Source organism: Schistocerca americana, chromosome 3 (assembly GCF_021461395.2).
Source record: "Schistocerca americana isolate TAMUIC-IGC-003095 chromosome 3, iqSchAmer2.1, whole genome shotgun sequence".
NCBI classification, from domain to species: domain Eukaryota; kingdom Metazoa; phylum Arthropoda; class Insecta; order Orthoptera; family Acrididae; genus Schistocerca; species Schistocerca americana.
Genome location: NC_060121.1, coordinates 496,316,611 through 496,328,272, shown reverse-complemented (window position 1 = coordinate 496,328,272; position 11,662 = coordinate 496,316,611). Strand labels below are relative to the sequence as shown.

Below are 11,662 nucleotides of genomic sequence, written 5' to 3'. Positions count from 1 at the left end.
CAAATAGGATACTACGATGGATACCATCCCGGCGGAAGAAAAGAGATCGACCAAGACGCAGCTGGCAAAACGATGTGGAGGAGGCAACGGAAGCAAGGAATATGAAAGTTGAGAAAAGTCAAGACAAAAGAATATGGCGACCGGGTGCGGAAAGTTATGTCAACCGTAGATAATGCGCAAGAAGAAGAACAAAAAATAAAAAATTACTTTCAGCGAGCACGTTCGAGGCGCGGTCCGACGCACAGCCTTCAGTCTTCCAGAAAATCTCAAAATTCTAAATTTTAAATTTAACTTTACTCTTGATTTTAATTATTACATTTGATCCCTGGAGTAACTTCAATATTTGGCAAGACTACTATAGACTTTACCTATTGTACTCTTCATTTATTGCATTCCTTACAATTTAATAATAGACAAATACGTGTGAACTTGCAGCAGCAACATCTAACGACCTTACGGCACAAACATGTGTTGAGGCTACTGTGCTGTAGTTTGTTACGAGCAGTAGCGCTGTTGACAGTGCGACTCCGCCGGTACTGTGACCTAGTTTGCACCTATATTTTAAATGTGTGTGACAATGCTAAGCTGATTTTGTCTATATTTTGTAACGATGCCAGCCGCGCGGGGTAGCCGCGAGTTCTCAGGCGTCTTGTCACGGTCCGGGCGGCTCCCCACGTTGGAGGTTCTAGCCCTCCCTCGGGCATGGGTGTGTGTGTTGTTCTTAGCGTAAGTTTGTTTCAGTTAGATGAAGTAGTTCGTAAGCTTAGGGACCGATGACCTCAGCAGTTAAGTCCCATAAGACCTTACCACAAATTTCCATATTGTAACGAGCGCACTATGGCTTTGTTATACTACGGCATGCTATAAAGCAGCATGCCTCGTCATGTTTTCTGCGAATGTTTCCACATTTTTCGTTACGGCACATTTTATTGTTTTTAAGATATAATCTGTCCACTAGTTGTTGCCGGAAGGGGTGGCCGAGAGGTTCTAGGCGCTACAGTCTGGAACCGTGCGACCGTTACGGTCGCACGTTCGAATCCTGCCGCGGGCACAGATGTGTGTGACGTCCTTAGGTTAGTTAGGTTTAAGTAGTTCTAAGTTCTAGAGGACTGATAATCTCAGCAGTTAATTCCCATAGTGCTCAGAGCCATTTGTCCACTAGTTGTACTTCTTTTCTCATTTTTGTTGCAGATCTGAAGATGATCATTGCTGACCGGAACTGGTAGTCTAGGGACCAAAAGTTTCGTCGTCACTGACGGAAATAAAACCAATTATTCTAAACTTCCTGGATCACTGTTTTAATCAGCAGCTATATCGCAGCTTTTGAAAGACTCAAAATTGCGCACAATAGCCTGCAGAGAAAAAGACCCACTCTCGTACGTTAAAAATGTTTTCCCCTCGAAATGAGTGTGAGCGTGAAATGTACGCATCTCGCTGATATGTGCGCGCTGCGTGGGCGTTAACCTTGTCGCGGCGCTAATCGAATGCGAGCCGTGCCGGTGCGGGCGGAGACTGCCCACGCTGGCTCTCGTCGAGTGGCGGCCGATCGCCGGCGTCCGACAACGCCTCGGCCAGAATTTATAGGGCGTGTTATTTGTCAGGCGGGCGAGTATTACAGCGCGCGATAGCTCAGGGCCCGCCGGTGAACGGTAGCCGCGCGCGCCCCAGGCGGACAGCCCGGCCGCTCTGCACTCGGCCGCGCGCGAGTAAATCACCGATAAACACGGCCGGTAGCCGCACAGCGCCGACCAGATAAACGCGAGCCGAGCGACGGCCGGCGATGGCGCGACGCGGCGCCGCGCCGGATAAATAAGCCCGCCGACCGGTAATGATCGGCGCCGGCCGATCGCGGCCAGCGCCGGCGAATCCGCACGTTCTGCCGCCTACAACTAACGACACCTATCCCGCTCCCATAACTCGCCACGTGTATCAGACAAACCGCGCACGAAGTTCAAGCTCCTGTTCGGCAAGGGGAGCACGAAAACACATATGCTCTTCCTCTCCAACCCAAGCGTTCTCTGATTTGAAACGCGCACTTGTATCTATTTGAGTGGGTGTGCGTGTGTGTGTGTGTGTGTGTGTGTGTGTGTGTGTGTGTTGCCGTCTTTTTAAGTTTAATGGGGCGATTAGTTATTCTTGTTGTTAGTTCTTCAGTCTGAACACTGGTTTGACACATCTCTTCACGCTGATCTATCTTGCAAAGTCTCTTTAGCTGTCGATATCTATTGCAACCTGCATACTATAGTCATCCACTTGTCTTACTCTACAGTTCTTAGCCCCCCTCCCCACATTTCCCTCCATTACCAAACTGCCGGCCGAAGTGGCCGCGCGGTTCTGGCGCTGCAGTCTGGAACCGCGAGACCGCTACGGTCGCAGGTTCGAATCCTGCCTCGGGCATGGATGTGTGTGATGTCCTTAGGTTAGTTAGGTTTAACTAGTTCTAAGTTCTAGGGGACTAATGACCTCAGCAGTTGAGTCCCATAGTGCTCAGAGCCATTTTGAACCATTACCAAACTAACTATTCCTTGATGCATCAGAATGTGTCCTATTAACCAATCCCTTCTGTTAGTCAAGTTGGGCCATAAATCTCTTTTTTCCCTTGTTCGATTCAGTTCCTCACCGTTGATTACTCTATTTACCTTTCTAATCTTCAGTATACTTCTGTAGCATCATATTTCAAAAGCTTTTAGTCTACTCTTATCTGAACTGTTTTTCGCCCTCGTTTCACATCTCTACAACGTTACCCTCCATACAAATACATCTACATCTACATGACTCCTCTGCAATTCACATTTAAGTGCTTGGCAGAGGGTTCATCGAACCACAATCATACTATCTCTCTACCACTCCACTCCCGAACAGCGCGCGGGAAAAACGAACACCTAAACCTTTCTGTTCGAGCTCTGATTTCTCTTATTTTATTTTGATGATCATTCCTACCTATGTAGGTTGGGCTCAACAAAATATTTTCGCATTCGGAAGAGAAGGTTGGTGACTGAAATTTCGTAAATAGATCTCGCCGCGACGAAAAACGTCTTTACTGTAATGACTTCCATCCCAATTCGCGTATCATATCTGCCACACTCTCTCCCCTATTACGTGATAATACAAAACGAGCTGCCCATTTTTGCACCCTTTCGATGTCCTCCGCCAATCCCACCTGGTAAGGATCCCACACCGCGCAGCGATATGCTAACAGAGGACGAACGAGTGTAGTGTAAGCTGTCTCTTTAGTGGACTTGTTGCATCTTCTAAGTGTCCTGCCAGTGAAACGCAACCTTTGCTTCGCCTTACCCACAATATTATCTATGTGGTCTTTCCAACTGAAGTTGTTCGTAATTTTGACACCCAGGTACTTAGTTGAATTGACAGCCTTGAGAATTGTACTATTTATCGAGTAATCGAATTCCAACGGATTTCTTTTGGAACTCATGTGGATCACCTCACACTTTTCGTTATTTAGCGTCAACTGCCACCTGCCACACCATACAGCAATCTTTTCTAAATCGCTTTGCAACTGATACTGGTCTTCGGATGATCTTACTAGACGGTAAATTGCAGCATCATCTGCGAACCACCTAAGAGAACTGCTCAAATTGTCACCCAGGTCATTTATATAGATCAGGAACAGCAGAGGTCCCAGGACGCTTCCCTGGGGAACACCTGATATCACTTCAGTTTTACTCGATGATTTGCCGTCTATTACTACGAACTGCGATCTTCCTGACAGGAAATCACGAATGCAGTCGCACAACTGAGACGATACCCCATAGGCCCGCAGCTTGATTAGAAGTCGTTTGTGAGGAACGGTGTAAAAAGCTTTCCGGAAATCTAGAAATACGGAATCAACTTGAGATCCCCTGTCGATAGTGGCCATTACTTGTGCGAATAAAGAGCTAGCTGCTTTGCACAAGAACGATGTTTTCTGAAACCATGCTGATTACGTATCAATTGATCGTTCCCTTCGAGGTGATTCATAATGTTTGAATACAGTATATGCTCCAAAACCGTACTGCAAACCGACATCAATGATACAGGTCTGTAGTTCGATAGATTACTCCTACTACCCTTCTTAAACACTGGTGCGACCTGCGCAATTTTCCAATCTGTAGGTACAGATCTATCGGTGAGCGAGCGGTTGTATATGATTGCTAAGTAGGGAGCTATGGTATCAGCGTAATCTGAAAGGAACCTAATCGGTATACAATCTGGACCTGAAGGCTTGCCCGTATCAAGCGATCTGAGTTGCTTCGCAACCCCTAAGGTACCTACTTCTAAGAAACTCATGCTAGCAGCTGTTCGTGTTTCAAATTCTGGAATATTCCATTCGTCTTCCCTGGTGAAGAAATTTCGGAAAACTGCGTTCAATAACTCCGCTTTAGCGGCACAGTCGTCGGTAACAGTACCATCGGCACTGCGCAGCAAAGGTATTGACTGCGTCTTGCCGCTTGTGTACTTTACATACGACCAGAATTTCTTCGGATTTTCTACCAAATTTCGAGACAGTGTTTCGTTGTGGAACCTATTAAGGGCATGTCGCATTGAAGTGCTTGCCAAATTTCGCGCGTCTGTAAATTTTAGCCAATCTTCGGGATTTCGCGTTCTTCTGAACTTCGCATGCTTTTTCCGTTGCCTCTGCACAGCGTTCGGACCTGTTTTGTGTACCACTGGGGATCAGTCCCATCTCTTACAAGTTTATGAGGTATGAATCTCTCAATTGCTGTTGCTACTATATCTCTGAATTTGAGCCACATCTCATACCTGCAGAAAAGGGTTTCTGACACATAAATTTATGTTAGCCCAGCCGAATACCCAACGTTGACCAGATATGTATTTGTAACCAATCTTCTACTGGCCAGTCTCCTCCCTCACACTCTGTCAGTCCATCTCTTCATCCTCCTCTTCCTGCCCACCTCCTCCTGCCCCCTCACTCTGTCCACTTCCTGTTCTCCATACTCTCTTGACCATCTCCTCCTGCCTCCCTGTCCACCTGCTGCTCGCCCCTCTCTCATCCCCTCTGCTCAATCGCCGCCTCACCCCTCTATCTCCACCTCACCTCATCTGTACCATCTCCTCCTTCACCATTTCTCTGTGTGCCTTCTCTGTACCCCTCTCTCATCCCATCTGCTCCTCACTCCTCTGTCCATTTGCTCCTTCCCCCTGTATCCATCTCATCTTTCCCAACTAACTCAGTCTCCACCTCTCTCCTGTACCTCTTCTTCACATCCTCTACACCATCTCCCCCTCCCCCATTTGTCTGTTTCGTCTTCACCCCTCTAACTGTCGGTCTCCTCTTCCACCCTTCTCTATCCAGCATTCTCCTCTCCCGTCACTCTCTACATCTCCTCCTTCCCATTCTCTGTCTGTCTACCTGCCCTTCCTCCTTCTCTCTCCGTGTTTTCACCCTTCGCCCCAAATAGGAAGTTGGTGGATCTTACATTCCCCCCCCCCCCTCCCAACCCCCACTACTCCTTTCCAGATAGTATGTAACATGTGCACCGAAATCAGTCCAGGGGACTAGGAGGTGATCCTTACCTGCAACATTGCCCACGTACGCATTTCTCACGTATATTTAACATATTTCACTCATATTTGCAGACTTTTTCACCTGTACCACTAGCGAATTTCGCCCGGCAGTTTCGTTTTCACGGAGCTCAATGTTTATGACGTCATATCTCTTAAAATGTGTGTTACACAATGATATAATTTTGCAAGTACTGAAAGGTGGCTACACTGAGCCACAGCGCCAGAGATCGCGCCAGAGAGTATTATTCCGCCGCCTCCACAGGCAGTGCTTGTTGAGAAGTAGTAGTAGTGAGTCGGTGTTGAGATGTTGTAGTAGGGAGTGCTTGTTCCATGTTTTATGCAGTTGTTTGATGGGCTAGACAGCAGATGTTGTTCGAATGGAGATATTGTAATGATCAGAGTGCTTTTCGTCAATATATATGAAGGTAAAAAAATTCCCTTTTTTTATTATTTCAATGTCTTAAATAATGCGTCATTACAGGTTCAGTCAACAAAGCATCTGGCTTGTGTTCTTGTATTAGAGTGTTATTCTGGTTTTCTTGCGCAATTATAGTATTTCTATTTTTTTTAATTACTTCAGCATAAATAGTATTTAAAATTTCTTGTATTATTGAAGAAGAACCGTGCCAGATGTGTACGTTGAATCACACTTCCACACACAGAACAATTACACTTGCGTTTTGGTTTCGTAGGTTTTATAGTTGCTGGGGACTTAATTAATTAATTGTATTAACGGAAATTTTCTTTCATTCTTTGTTGTTATTCTATGCAGTCAGATTGCGTACTAAAACTAGTCAGGGCCAACCGTTTAAGAGACAGCGTAACCGGACAGTCAGCTACTAAAAATGAAAAGTATTTGCATTTCATATTTATATAATTAAGCCCCCATGCACGTGGCGACCGCTGCTTCGGATCGTCCCTTGGAATTCTTCTGATTGTATAAATAGCAGACAGTAGTATTGTTGTAGCAATTCGTAGTTTAGTAATTGTAGTCTAAATTGCATGTGTAGATTTGGTAATTGTCATTCTTCTAATGGTATTTTTTGCAGAATTTAATCTTTGTTGTCTTGTCTACGGGTTCGACAATTTAGTGCAATTATTTCAATTGTTCGTTAATCGCGTTTGAGGGAAACATTTCGTGTGAATGGTATTGTTGGAGATAAAGAGTCATTGTATGTAATGTTCGTACCGTGACGAGTTTTGTATGTTTTGTAAATGATTACGCGATCAATGAAAAAGGCAACAATGATTAATAGTGAGAATGACGAAATTGTTAACATGGCGAACTCGCCAACACAGGAGAGCAGTGTGATGAATAATGAAGTTGAAAACAATTTAATAAGTCGGGAAAATAGTCCGGAACCAATTCAAAATTTTTCACAATCGAAAAATTTTCAGAATACGAGATTAACGACAGAAGAGATGGAGCAGTTGATGGGTGCTATATTAAATTTGGGATCACGAATGGAAACACTGTTAGACTCACAAATAGGAACGATTAAAACTGAGATAGGAACAATTAAAACCGAGATGGAAGCAATGGCAACACGGTTAAGCTCACAAATAGGGACATGTTTCAAAAACATGAAAGATGAACCAAACAAAGAAATTAGAAAAGAAGTGCAACCAATTTTGAATGTTCACAATAATAGTTTAATTTCAACAGAAATTAGACAAGAGGAACAGGACAGAGAACAGGAAGAAAAAGATCGCGTGATAGTACAGAAATTTTCAGAGTTAAATTTACAACGTGCACACGATAAGGAAGAAATATTTGAAAGAATCGAGGAATCAGTACCAAATGACATGACAAATAACTTAACGCAACAGTATGAACAGTTAATTACTAAATGTGACAATACCGAAACCCGAGTCGCGACACTTACGGAAGACGTAAATAAACAGAAAGAAAAAATAGGTTACTCATCGGAAAGAGTTGAGGAGATTTCAGATAAACTGACAAGTCTTAGTTTAAATGGGGACAGAGATTCAGATGATACAGCTCCATTGCCATTTGCAGAAACCGAAGAGTACCAGAACATAAATAAGCATGTTGAAAAACAGAGAAAATTTAATGAGCGCGTTAAAAGGGAATTCGAGGCATTACGAAAGCAAGTCAAACAAATTGAAGGCGAAATCGTAGGAAAACACAGCAGAAGAAATTTAGAATCACAGATAGCAGAGGGGTTTGAAGAAAGTAATTTGTTTCATTTACGGGATGCAACAAGAGAGCGCCAGGCGCGCGAACTTGACAATAATCGACATTGGGACTGGGACAGACGCGGTAGATCTTTGTCGCCACGAGGAGAAAACTTTGACTATAAACACTTCTTAACTGTTCGGAAATTTAAGATCTTTCGAAATTCTAGGAACGACATACATCCATGTTCATGGTTAGATCAATTTATGTACGCACTTCCACCAAATTGGCCAATAAGTCACAAACTGGAATTTATGTGCGGCTATTAATGTCCTCAGGGGATTCACTACACTAAGTGAATATATGCCATAGCGTGCATAGGGCCCCGGATTAAAACTGTGTGCCCGACCGAGACTCGAACTCGGGACCTTTGCCTTTCGCGGGCAAGTGCTCTACCAACTGAGCTACCGAAGCACGACTCACGCACGGTACTCACAGCTTCACTTCTGCCAGTACCTCGTCTCCTACCTACCAAACTTTACAGAAGCTCTCCTGCGAACCTTGCAGAACTAGCACTCCTGAAAGAAAGGATATTGCGGAGACATGGCTTAGCCACAGCCTGGGGGATGTTTCCAGAATGAGATTTTCACTCTGCAGCGGAGTGTGCGCTGATATGAAACTTCCTGGCAGATTAAAACTGTGTGCCCGACCGAGACTCGAACTCGGGACCTTTGCCTTTCGCGGGCAACTGCTCTACCAACTGAGCTACCGAAGCACGACTCACGGCTGGTACTCACAGCTTTACTTCTGCCAGTACCTCGTCTCCTACCTACCAAACTTTACAGAAGCTCTCCTGCGAACCTTGCAGAATTAGCACTCCTGAAAGAAAGGATATTGCGGAGACATGGCTTAGCCACAGCCTGGGGGATGTTTCCAGAATGAGATTTTCACTCTGCAGCGGAGTGTGCGCTGATATGAAACTTCCTGGCAGATTAAAACTGTGTGCCCGACCGAGACTCGAACTCGGGACCTTTGCCTTTCGCGGGCAACTGCTCTACCAACTGAGCTACCGAAGCACGACTCACGCATGGTACTCACAGCTTTACTTCTGCCAGTACCTCGTCTCCTACCTTCCAAACTTTACAGAAGCTCTCCTGCGAACCTTGCAGAACTAGCACTAGCACTAGCACTAGCACTAGCTGTGAGTACCAGCCGTGAGTCGTGCTTCGGTAGCTCAGTTGGTAGAGCACTTGCCCGCGAAAGGCAAAGGTCCCGAGTTCGAGTCTCGGTCGGGCACACAGTTTTAATCTGCCAGGAAGTTTCAAACTGTTATGCCTGTCCTGCAATGTCTACCCCCCTAAAAAAAAAGACGACAAATGGCCATGTAAAAGGGTTTAAGGAACAAACAATAAGAGAAAAACGATAACATATAAAATGACAATAATATTAACCATCACTAGGATAATAGATTAATAGAATAAAATGTCTTTTTTTAAATGTATCGTTGTTAAAATATTTAAATAAATATATATGGTTACAAAAAAAAAAAAAAAAAAAAAAATATCAGCGCACACTCCGCTGCAGAGTGAAAATCTCATTCTGGAATAACCGAATATGACTATTTTACCCAAAAATGATTTCGGAAATTACCGTTTGGACTTACTGTATCTTCAGCAGCATTCATTCGCAGTTTAAACGAAATTTTACCTGTTTATCTTCGTGACAATATTACTTCATATGTTGACGATATTCTTATTGCTAAACGTTCTTGGAGTGAGCATAACAAAATTTTGGATTCATCATTACGTATTTTTGCAAGAGTTGGCATTACAGTGAACTTGGAAAAATCTGAATTTGGTCGTTCTCAGGTGAAATTTCTTGGTCACATTATTTCTACAGAAGGTATTCTTCCTGATCCAATGAAATTAGACGCTATTCGTAATTATGCTGTTCCTACCACCAAACGTGATGTTCGTACTTTCCTTGGTGTCTGTAATTTTCTTAGACGCCTTGTTAGATTGGACAATCTGGCCACACCTCGTTTATGTGAACTATCTGGAAAGAAATCTAATTGGTGTTGGGATGAGGAAGCTCAGTCAGAATTTGAACAACTTCGTGATGCTTTAGTTGCTGCTCCACTTCTTTCACATCCGGATTTATCTAAAGATTTTTGTTTGGCGACGGACTCATCATACAAAGGCCTAGGTGCACATTTATTTCAAGAGATAGAAGATAACGACGTTGTAGTACAGAAAACTATTGCCGATCTGTTCTTGCCAAATGCAAATTATGTCAAAAGGCTAAGCCGCCAACTATTTCTCACAGAGCACCGTTGTTTCCTATCATTCCAGCGAAATTAAAGGACATGGCTGCAGTCGATTTGTTCGGTCCAGTGGTTCGTTCTACTAATGGTTTTGCGTACATTTTGGTAGCAGTGGAATTGACATCAAAATATGTGTGTTTTACACCTTTACGCAAAGCAACAGCTCGTTCAGTATCTAATGCTTTCATCAAACATTTTCTTAAAGAAGTGGGTCATGTTGATAAGGTTATATCAGATAATGGATCACAGTTTCGCTCCAAAATTTGGCTTCGTACTCTACGGCGTCGTAAGATTAAACCAATTTTCATTTCACTTTTTCACCCCCAATCTAACGCTTCAGAGAGATGGATGAAGGAAATCAATAAATTGCGTCGACTTTATTGTCATCAGAATCATAGAACATGGGATCAGTATCTTCATATTTTTCAAAATATTCTGAATTAACTCCCTCATGATTCAGCTTCTTTACCGCCTCTATTGATATTAAAAAATAAAGCACCGACAAATCGCATTTCTGAGATCGTTCCTTTTCCGCCTACACGGAAACTGCGGCATTCTGAAGTTGTGAATCTGGCTCTACAAAATATTGCATCTGCGGCTGCTAGAAGAGAGAAATCAGTTAAACGTCCTGGTCGTTTAAAAACCTTGTCAGTTGGTCAAAAGGTGTTGATTAAGTCTCACCGTTTGTCTCAAAAGGAAAAGGCTTGTATCGCAAATTTTTTTTGCTTTATAACGGTCCATATAGAGTTCGCAAAATCATTCATGATAACACTGTCGAAGTAGAAACTCTTAAATCTCGGCGCTCTAAGGGAGTACATCATATATCGAACGTTAAAATTTTTGTGGAATGACATACTTTTGAGAGACTAACAGTTACATGTAAACACACGGAGAATGCAAGGATACCGCGCCGTGTTCCGGCGGAGGCACATACTCAAAGCAACAGTCAAGTCTGCGCGCTGCACAAGGCAGTCGTTGACCGCAAACAATTACTTCCTACGTCACGCGCTTACAGCTGATCGAGCGCTCAGTGCGAATGCACTAACAGCCGTAAACAAATACACAGTCTAAAGTCTCCGATTAAATTCAGTATAAAGCTATAGTGACTTGATAAATTATGTTATTAACGTTCAGTATTTTTCAGGATACGGTTGTATAATATATTTAAGAACTTCAGGTAAATTCTGTGTGTGTCCGACGTTAAGAGGACTTGCTATCGAGAAAATTTCAGGAAGAATGTAATTTCGAAGAAGAAAGTAAGAAACTAAAAAGGTAACTATTAATTGAGTTCATTTTTCAGGTAACATATTTCCACTTAGGTACGTACTTTAGACGTAATTTGCTGCTCGCGATTACGTGATTCACACTTTGTGCTAAATTTCATGTTCTATGAATGTACTTGTGAAGCGACGTGCTTGCGTACATTAACTGATTTTGACAATGATTGATTAATGAACAGGGTTGTTACTTGTGTATATTATGCATCGCTTGGCTGCTATGCTTTTTCACTGACGACTTTTTTTTTATTATGTGCCTGCTGTGCTTATTTATTTAAATTATAATTGTCACCTGATTAGTTGCGCTGATATGGTTATTTATGTAAGCTACACTTTGTGATCTATCTGCTTGCGCCTTCATGTTTACTTATTAAGATTACATATGAACATTTATTT

The 11,662-nt window shown here is 43.1% G+C and overlaps 2 non-coding genes across 2 annotated transcripts; both read right to left on the bottom strand.

Annotated features, from left to right (window-relative positions):
• Nucleotides 1–8,367: 8,367 nt before the first annotated feature.
• Trnas-cga lies at nt 8,368–8,442 on the bottom strand. The gene has a single exon. It is a non-coding gene; the product is annotated as a tRNA-Ser (tRNA).
• A 226-nt stretch (nt 8,443–8,668) lies between these two features.
• Nucleotides 8,669–8,743, bottom strand: Trnas-cga. Its single transcript has one exon. It is a non-coding gene; the product is annotated as a tRNA-Ser (tRNA).
• Nucleotides 8,744–11,662: the final 2,919 nt, after the last annotated feature.